The sequence below is a fragment of the Euphorbia lathyris genome, chromosome 10 (assembly GCF_963576675.1).
Source record: "Euphorbia lathyris chromosome 10, ddEupLath1.1, whole genome shotgun sequence".
In the NCBI taxonomy this organism is placed as follows: domain Eukaryota; kingdom Viridiplantae; phylum Streptophyta; class Magnoliopsida; order Malpighiales; family Euphorbiaceae; genus Euphorbia; species Euphorbia lathyris.
Window position 1 is genome coordinate 10926275 of NC_088919.1, and position 13627 is coordinate 10939901.

General features: G+C 33.1%; 1 long non-coding RNA gene across 1 annotated transcript; it reads right to left on the minus strand.

Moving 5' to 3' along the window:
- Positions 1 to 315: 315 nt before the first annotated feature.
- On the minus strand, positions 316 to 1793 carry LOC136208642 (uncharacterized). Its single transcript, XR_010677215.1, has 3 exons — positions 1609 to 1793; positions 1390 to 1511; positions 316 to 424 (listed from the first exon to the last, which is right to left on the minus strand). It is a non-coding gene; the product is annotated as an uncharacterized lncRNA (long non-coding RNA).
- Between the last annotated feature and the right edge of the window lie 11834 nt (positions 1794 to 13627).

Genomic DNA, 13627 nt, shown 5'->3' on the forward strand with positions numbered 1-13627 from the left:
TTTGAGGTTACTTGGTAGCAAAAATTTGAATATACTTATATACCTTATCCTTTGCAGCAAGAACTTTCTCTTTTGCTTTCTTTTTCTGTCAACAAATTTTGAATCTTCATCATCAATCCAACTCCGCAAATTGCTACAAATATATCAAAGAGATCAGGGATTTTCTAATTCTAGAATAATCAAGAGAGAAATCAACATGGATTTAGAAAAAAATATACACATCCTTTCTTACTTGGTGTTAAGAGGTTCATCACATAGAAAATTCAACAGCTTCAACCTCTGTGAGGCATTTAACGAAGCATATCTCTCATTACCATCAGAAGAGCCAGAGGAGATCATCTGACATGAAATTGCAGTTCGAGACACATTTTTCAAGAGCTTTCAGCTATGAAGTTGTTCCGTTTTCTGCATGTAGGGTTGGGACCTGCACAAAAAAATCACAGATTACACAATTAACTATTCCATTCACAGGATTGTAAAGCAAGAGAAAATGAGAGAACAAATTCAAATGGGGATAAAAATATACCCAGTTGAAGGCTTTGAATTATCTTAAGTGGAATTATAGACTTATGGACTTGAATTATCTTAAGTGGAATTATGGACTTTTATTATATTGCTTGAATGGACTTTGGCAATAGTATACAAAAAGTACTGTGTGTTATAAGATATGGCACTTGAACTATTGTGGTTTGATTTATATCAAATGCTTAAGCACTATCTAGCACTTTTAGTATATTGCTTGAATGGGCCTAATTAGAGCTTTACCAATGATCCTATGATCCTTTTGAACAAAAATTAATGAACAATTATCAGAAAACATAACCCTTCCTATTTATTTCTGCAAGAATCTCACTCGACTCCTTCATCCTTACTTCATCAACTCTTTTCAACTTACAATATCCGTCAAGCATAGTGTTATACCTAACCACATTAGGCAAACATCCCTTTCCTTGAAAAACCTTAAACCCATATCCAAAATTCCAGCCCCGCATAATCCTCTAATAAAAATATTGTAACTAAACACATTTAAAGAAATACCACTAGCTATCATTTCTTTGTACACTTGCTCAGCTAATCTAATTGGGTTTTCTGCACCTAATTAAGGAATCAATAATGGCATTACAGGATAAAACACCAGGCATAAAACTATCGACTTTAGCTAAATTAACAATATTTAAAGCCTTATTAGTAAAATTCAAATGGAATATGATTTTCCCACTAAATCAAAAACCGCAGAGCTGGAACCACACATATGATATGTATCTTTAAGACACTGAAAGATGAAAGTGCCAGAATCATTGGGTGTATCGACAGCCAAGTCCTGGGCAAGAGTTTGTGCAGTTTTAAAGAGATTATATTTAGTCAAAATGTGAAAGGCAAGCCACTTACAGGGAGGGTTGAAGAATGGACGGGACTTTGCCCAATTGATTAGCTTTAAGATTAGGGTTTTGTCATGTTGAGATTTGAGGAGTAAACAGGAAGCAGCTTCATGGGTAAAATCTGAAGAGAGACTATTCAGCAAAATATAATCAGCAAGGTGACTGGAAAATGGTTGAAGAAGAAGTACTACGGAAAGAAAGAGAGAAGTGTATGCAGCAAATACCTCACCACTGTCAGAAACCAGACGGATTTTCAGAGTTTGGGCAATCTCCAATGCTAGATCCGACGGTCGGGCTAATTTACTGAGATAGTCTGGATCGGAGAAAGCTTCAAGTCTCCTCCACTTTGCCGGTTGTTTCTTAGAGAAGAAAGTATCGTCTTTCATGGTCGCCATCGTTCTCCTCGTCATTTCCCAGCCGTCTTCGTTCTTCATCTAGGAAAGTGAAAGGTCATTTTGATTCGAGGGATAAATTAGGGTTTGGGTAATTAAATGTTTAAATAATTTAATAATCATTTCCACATCATCAATATTTTATTAGTTTTTATCAGTAATGTATGACTAGACTAACGGTGTCATACTAAATAAGCAAACCGTTTAGATTAGGGTAATTTTGCTGCAATTTGAAAAATATAAGGATATATTTGTGCTTTTATTTGATATAGGGGCATATGTGCTAAAACGGACAAATATAAGGGCAAATATGTGTATTAACCCTTATTAATTTATAGAGGTTTTACTGTATTTTGAAATAAATACTCACTACAATAAAAAGAAAAAAACACACACACACAACTCTTATTTACAAATTTTTAAGCCACGAGAATTATCTTTGTAAATCCACTAAATGATAAAAAAAAATTTGTACTTATCTCTTATTTTTATTTATGCTTTATCTATAACAAACAAACAAAAAAGTAAAAAATTATGTCTTATCCATGTGATTTATAGGAGAAAATACAATATATATATATATAGCTTAATATATCAAAAGCCTTGTGAACTTATCTAAAAAATTTAATTGACCTCCTGAACTTACATGATGTTTCATTAGCCTCCCCAACTTATTTAAAATAATCTATTAGCCACCTGAGTTTGTTTAAAGTTATTGCTCCCTGGACTTGTTTACTGTGATTATTTTCCCCTTGAACTTATTTAAATTGATATACATTGCAATTTGTCTAATTTTATAAAAAAATCAAAACTTACAAAATAAAGGGTTAATTCGTGATTTTAAGTCTTTAAAAAATTAACTTTCTATTTTGTACATCTTTATGGCGTTTTTATAGATTTAGGAACTTAATTATAACACTTTATAGGAAGCTAACGAGACACCATGTAAGTTCAGGAAGCTAATCAAGCTTTTTGGACAAATTTAGAATTTCATCAACCTTATAAAATTTGATATCTTACTTATTATCCGTTGTAAATAATTGGTAGCCAGCTAGCTTCATATTATAAATCCGTTATGCAAAATGGGTGATTCTTTATTAAAATGACTTTCAATAACATGCTCAAAACGGTTTTCAAAGCGAGAAAGAAAAGGTTTCAAATGAATTTTAAACTTAAAGAAATATGTGATTAGTCCGTTATCGCCTAACACGCTGAGTAGGAGGCCGGTGGTTCATAACCGGGCGATGTCGGGGTGTCTAGTAGCCTTTCTCCGGAAAGGAGCTAGCCTTCTCGGCTCGTACCTAAGTTTCCCGAACCCTCACCGGTCTCCCGCAAGGGATCGGTGTTCATTTTCCCATTCGTGGGTGGCGACTCTTCCATACTCCGAGCTCCGGTCCTGCCGAGCAGCTTGATTCCACGATTGGTTGCTTTCGGCGCCAATTACCGCTTACGTCGCCATGAGGTGTCCACCTCCCGGTCCGCCCGGGCGAGGCCGTTCGGCACCTTATCTAACAACAGTCCTAAGAACTGTAAATAAAACCCACAAATTACTATTATTAGTGTTAATTTAGTTTTCCAAGATAATCTTATAATAAAGTTTCTTGTTATTTAAAAATTAAATTATTAAATACTTATAAAAACTAGTAAATTAATTATATTTCCAATACAAATAAATGCTTTAGAATTAAGATTTTATTTTATTGAAAATATATGGAGAATTAATTCTTATATACGACTTTTACGGTTGTATGTATCATTTGCTTTAAAATTATGGTAATTGAATACTTTAGTATTTATTTATTTCTTTGCACTTTAGAAATATTAATTGTAATTATTGTGGTTTTATATGTCGCATTCTAAAATTGTAGTTACTTATGATTTTAAATGTTGTTTTTATTCGGTGCGTTTTATATTATATCACTTAGACACACACCTACACCTTGGCCCTTTGATACAGTGTTATTTGATAAATTTAAAAATTAAAACGCCGATAAAATAAGTATTAAATTTTAAGTGTTAAATATTTTGAATGTCAGAAATAGTAAATGACGTAACTGTTTGTTAAATATAGAAAATAAATAATGAATATAAAAATGTTACTCCCTCCATTTTAAAATAATTGTCACTTTTGATCAAATTTTTTCATTTCCTATTATTTGTCAGGTTTAGTTTTCAATGCAACTTTTTCCTATTTTACCCTTATTAACGAGCTTAATATTAATTACACTTTTTGCTATTTTAGATTTTCAGTGTATGTACAGTGGTTCAATTTAATGAGTGACACAAAAAATGAGAATTATTAATGAAGAGAAATAGGGGGTATTCTAGTCCATATTACATAAATTTAATGCAAATCAATCATTTCCTTAATACGTGTGATTTGGTCAAATGTGACAATTATTTTGAAATGAAGGGACTATTTGATAATATCAATTTTAAATTTTAAATTAAATGTTCTGATTTATTTTCGCAAATGATACTTAATTGGATAATTTAAGTTAAAGAATTACAATTTTCAAATAAATTTAAAATAAGCAAGTGTAGAATTTATTAAATAAAGTTGTCAAATAGGGCATACAATGTAATTATTCCATGAAGTGCAAGGCCGAGAATCGCCAACAATGACAGGAGCAATCTCGTGCCGGAAAGCTCTAAGTTGGATTAAAGAAAGAGGGGATGATATGGTATGTGTGGAGAGGGATGTCCAAATTATTATCAACGCGTTATGTCAAGAACCAGAAGACGATTTTTCAAATATCGAGCTAGTGTTAGCTGATTGTCGTACTATCACTGAATCAATTCCGCATTGTGAGTTTCAATTCATCATAAGGTCCGGAAAATCAAGTGACTAACGAGACAGCTAAACTAGAATAATCTTCTACTGAGCTAATGATAACAGACATTATTCCCATAGGCATATGATCGATTCATTTATTAAATTTATTCTTTCATTAAGAAAAATGTAATTACTTAGAACACAATTAATATTTTTACCTTGTGTTATATTTAACACGAAGTTATAGTATTAATGTTAGGTAGTATAAAAAAAATGTTAGGTAGTATAAAATTTGGTTTGATGTAAATATCCACGAAGGTTAGACCTGTTCAAGAGCCCGCTAGTCCGCCCAATCCGTCCAAACCCGTATTGTATAGGTTGGGCTTGGACATGTATATTTTATGTTTGGCCCGGTCCGGTCCAAATCTGTTCAAGCCCGCACATCAATGGGTTGGGCTTGAGATTTGCCTCAGAATCCCAAGCCCGGCCCAGCCCAACCCAACCCACCTTTATATTATATATTATATTATTATTATTATTATTATTTTGTTGAAAATTATATTAGATTATATTTTGTATTTAAAGGTTTTTATCAATAACCTTGGGAGGGGAACAACAGCTGGAAACGGCTGCTAATACCCCGTAGGCTGAGGAGCAAAAGGGGGAATCCGCCCGAGGAGGGGCTCGCGTCTGATTAGCTAGTTGGTGAGGCAATAGCTTACCAAGGCGATGATCAGTAGCTGGTCCGAGAGGATGATCAGCCACACTGGGATTGAGACACGGCCCAGACTCCTACGGGAGGCAGCAGTGGGGAATTTTCCGCAATGGACGAAAGCCTGACGGAGCAATGCCGCGTGGAGACATAATTGATATTTAGAAGGTATAACGTAACCGTTAAAAACCAATCAAATCAATTTTCTAATTTTAAATATTGTACTGGTGTTAGGATTAAATTTACATAATTTCATAAGTTTAAGATAAATTTACGTTTTTCTTAAAACGTCAGAGTTAACTTTCATCCTATTATTATTATTATTATTATTTTTTGAATCACCTATTATTATTATTATTATTATTATTATTATTATTTACAAAACCAATTTGTTTAAGGAAAAATTATAAAACTAGGTCAAATGAGAGGCCTATTTGCATATTTAACTCATTTACTCAACCTACTACATATCTAGACTGTTTTTGTGTGACTTTTCCATAATACCCCTAACATTTCCTCTTCTCCCTTACGCGAACGGTCACGCCCCCCTTCTCATTGGTTACGCGAAACGGTTGGTAACTCTTCCATTAATGATTCCTAGACTTTTGATCTTCCTATCTTCCTTTAAATTGCACGAAATCTGCATAATTTCTCCAAATCACCATGTATTTCTTTTCTTCCTCTTTTCATCTCTTGATTATTCATCTTTCTAATCCTAGAAAATGAAGCCATGGTTCTTCATCTTCCATTTCCTGCTCGTTTTTTTGTTTCTTTCTTCTTGTGACCATCGAAGAAATGATGATTCTACGTTATTTTCATCGTTTTTCCCAGTTTATTATATTGTTTTCGTCGAAAAATGTAAGTATATACTATTTTCTCTGCGTTTTTTCCCATAAATTCATTAGCATATGCCGTTTTCGTGAATTCTTCGGGGAGAAATTTATCGATTTAACTTCGCGAAAGGATGATTACGCGAAGTTTGCGAGGTAATTCGATAAATTTCTCCCACAGACTCCGCGTAATCATCGTTTCGCGAAGTCAGAGCGTCACATTTCTCCTCGCAGACATCGCGAAATCATCGTTTCGCTAAGTAAAATCACCCTCTTCCTTACACATTTATTTTCGCATACTTAGGCGAAGCCAAATCTTTCTTTTTTCTGCCTAACACGATTAATTTTTTCTGAAGGTGGTTGAATACATAACATTCATTTCTGGAAGGCGGCGTACTGGGGTGCCATGAGAGACATCCATATACCAAAAGGTCTGGACTTACACCCATCGGTGGTGAATAAGAGCTTGTACCGTGGGACACATCCATCCATTAGTGGTGAATAAGAGCCTGTACCGTGAGACACATCCATCCATCCATCGGTGGTGAATAAGAGTCCATGTATTATGAAGTAATTTGTTAGGAGTTTATTGTGGCAATCTTGTTGTAAATTTTGATAATGTTATGATTTTAATGTTAGAATTCGTTGTTGTTTGACATTTTTTGCTATATACTAGCGAATTTTGTTTAAAACACAACCATACTTCACATATGCTAATTAAAATCATCAACTAAATCAAACATTAGCTTCGCAGGTTTCGCATATGCTGGAATCTGCGAAGTCAGACGGGAGGAAGACGGCCGCACCGTAAATATTAAAAGTATTATAGAAAAATCACATAAAAACTGTCTAGATATATAGTAGATTGAGTAAATGCAAAGTTTTGTAATTTTCCCTTTATTTAAGTACGAGTTGGAGAAGCCCACTTACAATTTCAAATTACTTTTTTCTTTCAATCCGATTAACCAAAGATATCCAGAACGGTGTGAAAAGAGCAGCTGTGAGAAGCAGAAAAACCATCAGTAAAACGACGATCGTTTGCGGAGACCCCTCGTTTATGGCAAGCAGATCACGGGTACAGGTAGCGATTCATCTTCGACGGATTTAGTCACTCGTCAACTGAACCTCCATCGCCGACGAGTCTTGACTCCTTCATCAGCACCTGCATCACTAGACTAATCCCTAAATATCTTTGCCTATTGTTGCATTATGTGGTTTGTGATTTTAGATTTTGCATAAATATGGAGTTAGGGGTTTGAATTCTGTTGGTTAAGCAGAAATTCCTGAACTTATCTATATGCAGGTTAAGGTGTATAGAAGATATTGATCCTCTTTCACGACTTGAAAACCTTCCTCATTCTCAATATACTCTTGATCCTATTACTGGTTCTGCAATTACATGGAGATTAAGGTATGTACAAGCTTAATCTCTCGTAAATTGCATTTCATTTCCAAAATTAGAAGCTGTTCTTCATTATCAACACAATCCCATTTTGTTCCATCTCATCAACACATAATCCAGTTAATTCTAGACCAAAAATCAGTCGATCAAGCTCTACAAACCTTCAATTGGGCCTCAAATCTTCCCAATTTCACTCATTCCCAATCCACATATCAAGCTATAATTCAAAAACTATGTTCCTTCCGTCGTTTTGATATTGTACACCAGATGCTCGACGAAATGCCTCACTCAATCAACTCTTCCCCAAATGAACATATTTTTCTAACAATCATTAGAGGTCTTGGACGAGCACGAAGGATCCGAGATGTTATTAAAGTTCTTGACCTGATTTCTAACTTCGGTGAGAAACCATCTCTGAAAATATTCAATTCAATTCTCGATGTTCTTGTTAAGGAAGATATTGATCTGGCTAGAAAGTTTTACAGAATGAAAATGATGGGAAGTGGTGTTCATGGTGATGATTATACTTATGGAATTTTAATGAAAGGTCTTTGTTTAACGAATAGAATTGGGGATGGATTTAAGCTATTGCAGGTGATGAAAACCAGAGATATAAACCCTAATGTTGTTGTTTACAACACTTTGCTTCATGCCCTATGTAAGAATGGGAAAATCGGACGAGCAAGGAGCTTGATGGATGAGATAGATGAGCCTAATGATGTTACTTTCAATATTTTGATGTCTGCATATTGTAAAGAAGGCAATTTTGTACAAGCTCTTGTGATGCTTGAGAAGTGTTTCGAATCCGGATTCGTGCCGGATGTTATAACGGTTACGAAATTGATTGAAACTCTTTGCAATGCAGGTCGGTTACCGGAGGCCGTTGAGGCTTTCGATAGAGTAGAAAGCAAGGGGGGTAAGGTTGATGTTGTTGCTCATAACACATTATTAAAGGGCTTTTGTAGCTTAGGAAAAGTGAAAGTTGGGTATGGTTTGTTGAAGGTGATGGAGAGAAAAGGATGTTTTCCTAATGTAGACACTTACAATACATTGATTTTCGGTTTCTGCAATGAGGGGATGCTCGATTTAGCTCTTGATATGTTCAATGACATGAAATCAGACGGGATTACCTCGAATTTCGATACGTTTGATACGTTAATCAAGGGCTTGTTTTCCGGAGGAAGGATTGAAGAAGGGTTTAAGATCCTAGAACTAATGGAGGAATCTAAAGAAGGCTCTACAGGTCGAATTAGTCCTTACAATAGCGTATTATATGGTCTCTATAAGAAAAATATGTGGGATGAAGCACTTGAATTTCTAATAAAGATGAGAAATTTGTTTACTAAAGCCGTTGATCGGAGCTTAAGGGTATTAAACTTATGCGAAATAGGTGACATTGATAGTGCAAAGATAGTTTTCAGTGAAGGTGGAAATCCGAACGTTCTTGCTTACGATAGCTTGATTCGCGCATTATGTGAAGAAGGGCGTCTTCGAGAAGCATTCAAGTTGATGAACGAGATGATTGAGCGCGGTTATGTTCCCATAGCTTCGACATTTAATAGTCTTATTCGGGGATTTTGTGAGCAAGGAAACGATGGGACTGCTTTGAAGCTACTTGATGAGATGGTTAGTAGAGGTTGCTTGGTTGATAGAGGAAGTTATAGTGATGTAATTGATGTTCTTTGTAGGAAAGGGAATCTTCAAAAGGCTTCATGTCTTTTTTTTGAAATGGTAGAAAAAGGTATAGTTCCTAATTATTTGATGTGGAATTCATTGCTTCTTTGTCTTAGTAAAGAAGCAATTTGGTTAGAGAACACAAAAAGATGTCATGTGTAAATGAACTATTGTCATGAACTATTGATTTTTATAGGTCATCGCGGTTCAAAAGTTTTGTGTACTTCAATATTTTTTCAAGGTTAGATGGAGTTTAAATTGGTGTTAAAAAAAATCTTTAAAAAGCCGGGATAAGGTTTAAAAGTACCTCTAATATTTACATTTAGGAGCAAATTTATCCCTAACGTTTAAAATGGTGCAATTTTATCATTAACTTTGGCTAAATTATTTATAACGGTGTATTTTTACGCTTTATCCTTAAAAAAGGATAAGGTACCAAAATAGGTTTATGATTTTTGGGGAAGTATCAGTTTAGGTTTCATGTACAAAATAACACTAATATAGGCTTAACGTTGAAAAAAATGTACCAATTTAGATCTCGATAACGGAACGAGACACGCCATTGATATTACTCTGTTAAGTTCTGTCAATTGTACGTGAAGGGAGAAATCAGAATTTAACGGAGTAATATCAATGACATGTCCAAATTGATACTTCCCCGAAAAATACCTTTAATGTTCAAGTCATTTAAATGTTAGGGTAAAATTGTTCAAGTTAATGATAAAATTGTACCATTTTAAACGTTAGAGTAAAATGGTTACTTCCAAAAACAACCATAGGTCTATTTTGGTACCTTATCCGTGCGTAAAAAAAAAAAAACAATTTCAATACTATAAAATTAGTAATAACTTTAATTAGAGATTGCTTTAACAACTCAGGATCACCTTTTTACTCAAATTCCCTCCCCTACTTTAAGGGCTTGTTTAGATGGAGATTAATTAAAGTGAGGTAAAGTAAGGTAAGGTAAGGTAAGGTAAGGTAAGTGAGGTTTATAAAAATAACTTATTGTGTTTGGATGGAAGGTAAGGTAAGTGATGGTCAGGGGAGTAGGAGAAGGGTGTACAAAAAGTTCTTCCGCACAGAGCCCCAAATTTAAAAGGGCCCAATTTTTATTATTATACAAATCTAATTAAATTATTGTTATTAGTTATTAAATAAAAAATTAAGTGAATGTTAATTTATCGAGAAAATTAACACTCTAAGTGTTTTAAGGGGCCCAATTTTTTTTATTGTTATTATACAATATTTTTTTTGGTAGAAGTTATTATACAATATCTAATTTTATTATTTTATTATATTTATAATGCTAAAAATCAAGTTACAAGTATTTTGGTGTTTCATTTTGTAGAAACATAATTATCTATATATATATAAAATTGAAAGATTGGAATAGTATCAATTTCAAATTTATTCCAAAATTTGACAATCTTACCCTTTTGAAGTCTTTCCCATCTCATCCTTAAGGCAGATTACAATTTTGCCTCTCCAAATCACTTGAAAACCTCAGCTGCCTAGAAGTAAAACGGCGTCGTTCTCCACCTTCTACACTTTCCTCCTCTATGCGAATTTCAAACTGTCCCATGCCATTTCTTTCTTTCCTCCACATTTCTTTTGGGTTTGTTTATTTTGTTTTACTCTTTATTTTCTTTTGGCTATCCCTGCCACAGAATGTTTAATTTTTTTTTTAATTTTTTCAACACACTTCTCAACACACTAAATCTTTAATTTTTCTTTGTCTTTCAAAATGGAAGAAATAAATTGAGTTTTTCAAAGGACAAAAACATCTATAAAAATAATAGATTCAAAAGAGATATTGTATTAAAATAGATTTATGATTTTTAGAAAAATATCAATTTAGGTTTCACGTATAAAATATTATTAATATAGACCTATGGTTTTTGGAAAAATATCAATTTAGGCTCCGTGTACAAAATATTACTAATATATGATTAACGTTTTAAAAAATGGTACCAATTTAGACCTTGCTAATTGATAATATTCCATTAAGTTCTGTCAATTATGCGTGGAAGAATAAATCAGAACTTAATGAAGTAATAGGAACGACGTGTCCAATCTGTTATCAAAGCTTAAATTGATATCTTTTTTAACGTTAAGCCTATATTGGTGTTATTTTGTACATGTAGCCTAAATTAATACTTTCCCAAAAACAATAGACCGTTTTGGCACCTTATCCAAAAAAAAAAAATTCTATTCGAATTAGCGTGTGTTCAGGGACAGGGTCAAGGGAGTTTTGGAGGCTTTGGCACCCACTGATTACCGAAAAACGTTAAAAATTCTATGGAAACTGTAAACAAAGATTTAACTTTTTTTTATGTAAAAACACTAAAGAAATATTAATTTAACACTCATAAATCACGATAAACAATCCTAGATACGTCACTACATGTGTTAAGCATAAAGGTGAAGTAGATCGAGACGACGAACAAAGAAAATATCCCCTCTCAATCTAGAGAAGAAACCTAAATCAATTTAATAAAAATTATCAACTTATTTTTTCCCGAAGCGAAGCAAGGGTATCTTTCTAGTTATCATATGAAAGTGTTAAATTTTTTAATAAATAGGGTCCATTTTTTTCCATTTAGCATAGGGCCCCAAAAATGTTTAAGACGGCCCTGGTGATGGTTAAATAATGTAATTGTGTTTGGTTTGAAGGTAAAGTAAGGTAAGGTTATATACCAAATTACTCTGATTTCTCTTTCTACGTACAATTGACAGAACTTAATAGAATAATATTAATGAAGTGTCTCATTCTGTTACTAAAATTTAAATTAGTACTATTTTTAAACGTTAATTAATTAGTTTTGAAATTAAACATCAACCTTAATTTAGTTTTTTTTTATGAAATTAAGCATCAACCTTAATTTAGTTTTTTTTTTTTAAATTAAGCATCAACCTTAATGAAATCTATGGAATTTAGTTTTTTTTTTTTATTGAGGTACATAAGATTTTTTTTTTTTTTATTATTACAATTAGGAAAAAAGAGGACAGCAAAAACAAAAAAGAAAAAGAAGAAAAATTTCATATACATCAAACATAATTAGCCTTTCCATGGATGAAACATAAAAGAAATATGGGTAACTTTGTAAAAGAAAATACTTAACCATGCTTCACTTTCAAATTGGGATGCAAAGAAAATAAGAAAATATTTACTCTCACATACCTTTATTTACCTTACTTTTCAATTTACCCTCAAAACAAATAAGGTAATCTCAATACACTTACTTTATCTTACTTTCATTGATCTCCATCCAAACAAGCTCTAAGAGCATTTCCAATAGATGGTGCCCAAAAGAGTGTCAGCTGATGTGGCATCAGGTTTGGCAACTTTTAAAAGGTACACACTATTAGAGTAATTGTGGGTGTCAAGGAAAGTTGCCAATTTTTGGCAACCTCTTAGCAACCTTGTTTATTATTTTTTAATATAAAATATGCAGTCCTCTTCTAGAAAAAATAAAATCTGTAACCTTTTATTTTTAATATTTATAATAAAACTAGTCGAAAATCCGTGGGTATGAAACTTTTATATAATTTAGATAAATAAATAAATTGACAAACTTACTTTTAAATACTTTTATATCATGCTATGAAAAAAATTTATATTATGTATATTAGAAATTAATATATATATTTTAATGATAATTCAAATTAAATTAATTTTAAAAATAATTGACTACTTTTTTTATAGAATTTTAACTAAAGATGAATGATTTATTTATTTTTACAAAATTCAATGATTTGTACTTTTTAGGAATTTTAATACATTTTCATATTCCAAATATTCTGTGAAACAATAATAATAAAATAGCAGATTAATTAAAAAATATATTAGAATATAATAAAAAACCAAAAATTGAATTTTTTTTTTTTGACAAGGAAGAGTCATCTTTATTAAATATCAGTAACAAGAGCAGTACAGACATAAGGAGGAGGTTCTGAAATCCAGACCATCCTCTCAAAAGCAGGTGTAGCTGCACGGGCTAAAGAGTGAGCAGCGGAATTCGCTGACTTACGAATAAATGAAATTGACACATTAACTATATCCTTAATAAGGATTTTGCAGTCTTCAATAACTAGATCCAGAGCCGAATTGCCACTAGTTTCTCGCTGAATAGCATACACTAGCAATTGTGAATCCGATTCCACCAACACGTTTTGCCTGCCAGACTCCTTCAACCAACTCAACGCTTCACGATATGAGATCGCCTCCACTAAAAAAGGGTCTAGAGAGCAGTAAATAGCACCGTTACCTGCAGCCTGGAACCCACCACTGCTGCCGCGCAAGATGAATCCGTAACCGGCAGTACCCAAGGCAGAAAATATAGCCCCATCAATATTGAGTTTAATCATACCTGGCGGGGTTTGCACCATTTCTGAGTTACATCAGTAGTCGTCACAACCGCATCACGTCCCTGACTCTGAGCAGCTTTCCAGCTTGAAATGA